This window comes from Lytechinus variegatus, chromosome 11 (genome assembly GCF_018143015.1).
Source record: "Lytechinus variegatus isolate NC3 chromosome 11, Lvar_3.0, whole genome shotgun sequence".
In the NCBI taxonomy this organism is placed as follows: Eukaryota; Metazoa; Echinodermata; class Echinoidea; order Temnopleuroida; family Toxopneustidae; genus Lytechinus; species Lytechinus variegatus.
This window is the reverse complement of record NC_054750.1, coordinates 21,392,176-21,397,546: the sequence shown is the minus strand read 5'-3', so window position 1 is coordinate 21,397,546 and position 5,371 is coordinate 21,392,176.

The window sequence follows — 5,371 nt, the reverse complement described above, 5'->3', positions numbered from 1 at the left end:
ATTGTGTACTTACATCCATCAAATAATATAGTTCGGTATACGAGGTGACAAAATAGATAAATATCGCGACATGTACCGGGGGACCGCGGGGCCTCCTGTGCCTGAGAGGGACGGAAGAGTCATGCCCACCCCTCCCCCCAAAAGGAAAGATAGAGATAAGAATATGGAAAGAGTATAAACCGGGAAAGGAGAAAAGGAAAGTGACGTGGAAAGGGAAAGAACTAGGCCGGCCGTGTCGAAAAACGGGGCTACCCCCCCCCCGAGGGCCTTGATCCCCAATAGTGAAAATATTCAAAAATATTCAAAAAATTTCTCGCTCGGTCGCTAAACGCCCCTTCGCAAAATAGCATCTACCTGAGAATGCATTAATCATAGGCGAACCAAAGGGGCCCGAAGGACCTCCCCCCCCCCCCCCCCCCCTTTTGACGGAGCAAGAAAAATGAAAAAAGGTGGAAAGAAAGAAAAAAAAGAAAAAGTAGGGGTAAGAAAGGAGGGGGAAAAGAGGAAAAATAAGAGGGAGACGAGTGAATAAAAGAAGATCAGGGGAAGACTTGGAAAATGATCAAATAATATAAATAATATATTTCATGTCACTAGCGTACCTAGCCCTCCCCCCCCCCCCTCCCTGACGAGTAACAACTGATCCCTGACGAGCCACAAGTTGCCCCCTACTTTGAACTCGAAGACTTTTTTTTTGGTGCGAAATGTCCTTTACTTTACTTGATACTATATAGTGGAGCGTTGTGGCCCAGTGAATAAGTCTTCTGACTTTGAAACAGAGGGTCGTGGGTTCGAATCCCAGCCATGGCGTAATTTCCTTCAGCAAGAAATTTATCCACATTGTGCTGCACTCGACCCAAGGTGAGGTGAATGGGTACCAGGCAGGGGCGTCGATCCATTTTTCAGATTGGGGGGGCAAAATCATTAACGTTCCAAAGGCGCTGGATCGTACAAGCCACCCACATATACACACGCACACCCACACACACACACACACACACACACACACACACATATATATATATATATATATATATAATATACATATACATATATATATATATATATATATATATATATATATATATATATATATATATATATATATATATATATATGACTCATGAGACACAGACACGTTTCTCACCAGCAAATTAATGCGAGCGCGAAGCGCGAGCTGACTTTTTTTAGTATATTGGCAGGAAAAGCGTGCCTGTATAGAACTGTTTGTAGTAACTCATGAGGAGGATACATATGTCACTACACAGATAGTACGAGTGCCGAGAGTGAGCTAAAATTTCTTTATATTCTGACCTGAAAGCTTGATATTCTAAGCATTTTTGGTACCAATGATTAAGATTTGTATCTAGAAGAAGAATAGATGCGAGTGCGAAGCGCGAGCCGAAAATTTTTATATTCCAATCAGAAAAGCGGGCATTTTGAGCGCGATTTTAAATAAAGACAGTTTAATGGACGTTTTTGATAAAGAACAAGATGTATATCCAAGAAAAGATGAATGCAAATCGAAGCAGGAGTTCTTTTGAGGCTTTAAAGTGAAAACGGGACATTTGCATTCACCTATTTAATCATGAGAAGTATGGGTTTTTGCTACAGAAAAGATGTGAGCGCGAAGCGCAAGCTGAAATTTTTTATATTCCAATCAGAAAAGCGGGCATTTTGAGCGCGATTTTAAAGGTCAAGTCCACCTCAGCCAATTATTGATTTGAATAAATAGAGAAAAATCAGACAAGCACAATGTTGAAAATTTCATCAAAATCGGATGTTAAATAAGAAAGTTATGACATTTAAAAGTTTCGCTTATTTTCAACAAAATAGTTATATGTACGAGCCAGTTAGATCCAAATGAGAGAGTCGATGATGTCACTCACTCACTATTTCTTTTGTTTTTTATTTTTTGAATTATGCAATATTTCAATTTTTACGAATTTGACAATTAGGACCTCCTTGCCTGAAGCACAAAATGTTAAAACAATGGAATTCCACGCGTTCAGGGAGGAATGAAACTTCATTTGACATGACAATGACGAGAAAATCAAAATATTTCATATTTCATGTAATAAAATATAAAAGAAAGAGTGAGTGAGTGATGTCATCAACTCACTCATTTGGATGTAACTGGCTTGTTCATATAACTATTTTGTTGAAAATAAGCAAAACTTTAAAATGCCATAACTTTCTTATTTTACATCCGATTTTGATGAAATTTTCAGTGTTATGTTTGTTGAATTTTTCTCTTTTTATTCAAATCAAGTTATTGTTGGGGTGGACTTGTCTTTTAAATAAAGAACGAGTTGTGTATCTCATTCTCGCTTGCTGAACATTACAATTTCTTTTTGCCATATCCGGAATTATTGGGGGGGCAAAATGATGTTTGCCCCCCCAATATTTTCATTGGTGGGGCGATCGCCCCCCCCCCCCTGCCCCCCAGGATCGACGCCTCTGGTACCAGGCAGGATTAATTCCTTGAATGCATGAGCGCTGAGAGGCAGCTCGGGGTAAAGCCGGGGTAATAATAATAATAACAACGCGCCTCGGAATAGAATATTTCTAGATAGATGGCGCTATATAAATGCCTATTATTACTATTATTGTTATTTAATACCAAGTTACCCATCCTTTTTCATGATTTACAAAACATGAATATAGTGTCCCATTTAGGTCTGAAATTAATTGTTGGTTTGTACCGTAAATGATTTAAAAATTATTTAGAATGTCAAACTTTTTTAGGTCGGAATGTCAACATATTTTCAGCTTGCGCTTCGCGTTCACATTATTTTGAAATATGTAGCGTAACAATGGCTAACTGCAAAGCTTCCTTAACAGGTCCCTTTCCCATCAAGCCAGAACCCATATTAACAATTTCTGGTCGCGCTTCGCGCTCGCAGTAATTATCTAGTTACATACGCATCTTGTTCAGATACTTTCATCCCGGACCATCCCTTTGAAATTAAAGTATCTTTTTGTGAGTTTATTTCAAGTCTCTGTGTTGTGATTCTGAGATTTGAACTTAATGTTGGAGAGCAAAATAATAATTTAAGGTCAAGTCCACCACAGGAAAATGTTGATTTGAATAAATAGAGGAAAAATCAAACTAGCATAACACTGAAAATTTCATCAAAATTGGATGTAAAATAAGAAAGTTATGACATTTTACAGTTTCGCTTATTTTTCAAAAAGCAGTGATATGCACAAGTTAGTGACTTGCAAATTAGACAGTCGATGTTGTTACTCACTATTTCTTTTATTTTTTATTGTTTGAATTAAACAGTATTTATTTTTTTATGAATTTGGTAATATGGACCAACTTGACATATAAGTATTAAACAGTGCTAATTCCATATGTTCAGGGAGGAATTATCGTTGTTTCAATTGACAATGAGGAGAAAATTAAAATATTTTATATTATAAAAATACAAAAAAAAATAATAAGTGGATGATATCATCAGTCTCCTCATTTGCATACCGACCAGGGTGTGCATATAACTATATATATATATATATATATATATATATATATATATATATATATATATATATATATATATATATATATATATATATATATATATATATATATATATATATATATATATATATATATATATATATATATATAAAGGAAGAGGGCCCTTCGCACAACGTGTATTGCAGCGCATCATGTTCTATGTACAGAACGGAATCAATGTTGATAATTAGAACCAATGACCCATTACATGCCCCCACACACGCACACACACGCACGCACACGTACATGCACTTCACTTCACTTTACCTCATACCTGCACACCTAGCCGACACACTCCCAGACACTGGAATGATAGGTAACCACTTCTTTAATCATTATCTGATCCTGTGTAATAATTATATATATATTTTGAATATACATATATATATATATATATATACATATATATATGCATAAATATCTTTGACAATTATTGAACCCTGTACATACCTTTTCGACTCATTTCTTTGTTTAATTTACAGTCTCACCCGCCCCAACAAGCCACTTCATATAGTTTCATAGCTCTTTTTACCCCCATACAGTTTAGTATATGCTTAGTATCCTGATAACTTGACTTTATTACTATTTCTTTGCTCCTTATTGCCGTATGTTTATTTTGTTCTTTATGTTTATCCTGTTGCTTACCGCTCAAACATTCATATTAATCATACGTATATATCTTCATGTGCAATACAATGTACCTTTTTATGTCAATCTCTCAAATATTACTTGTATCAACAATTACTTGTATATACTATGTTTACGGATCAATATAATCCCGAAATACGATAATGTACTCAAACACAAGATATAGTATAATATTGAAACGAATTGTCATTTTATGGTATTCGTGAATTCCTACAAACAAGCCCCGAAACAAGCCTAAAAATGCCCCTCTTCAGAACTGAATTTCCTCAATTTTCAGCTCGCGCAATTTGATTAGTGAAAGGCATACGTTTTAATCATGATTACAATGACTACTAGTGCTTAGACTACGTATCTTTAGATGTAATTCTAACAAATTCAGCAAGCGCTTGACACTCACATTAGATGAGTATGGTGAGATATGTATACTCTTAATTTGATTCCTAAAATATAGTCCTTAAAATGTCCCTTTTTGGGGACAATATATACAAAAATTTTGGCTCGCGCTCGTATTGTTTGTTTAGCGAGACAGGTACGTATCATTATAACAAAAGTTTGCTTATGATGTCCCTTTTTAGGTCTGAATATCAACATTTTCAGCTCGCGCTTCGCGCTCACATTATTTGATCAGTGAGATACATATCCGTTTAATGGCACTGCCTTAAAATGTCTCTATTAGGTCAGTATACCTGGCAACTGAGCGCGCAAATTAAAGCGCGCTCACTAAGTGACTCAATTTTTTTGCTGGTCCACCCCCCCCCCCATAAGGATATTCATAGCATATAATGATTAAGAATATTCCAGAATGCCTCTGTAAAGTTTTGTTAGGCATGCATATTTTTTGTTATTTCTGGAATATACAAAGATAGACAATATAGACTGCTAAACATCAGAGCCTGCCAGCAGTGCAAAATTACAAAAGGATAGCTATTTTGTTTACTTTGTTAATTTCACTGAGGTAATTCGAGCGTCTTCTAGAATTGAACTGCTCTAGAAAGAATGAGAATGTTCTTTTTTAAAGACAACACTAGAAGCTTCCAGAATAGTAGAAATTTATACATATAAGGTGGCAGTTTCTTTCTTCAGATCAGAACTCAGAGTTTCACACCAGACTTTATGTCAAACATTGTTTATTTCCAACTGGAATACAACATTTATCTTCTGTGGAATTAATGCACGCCATCAATGAACTGTTTACAC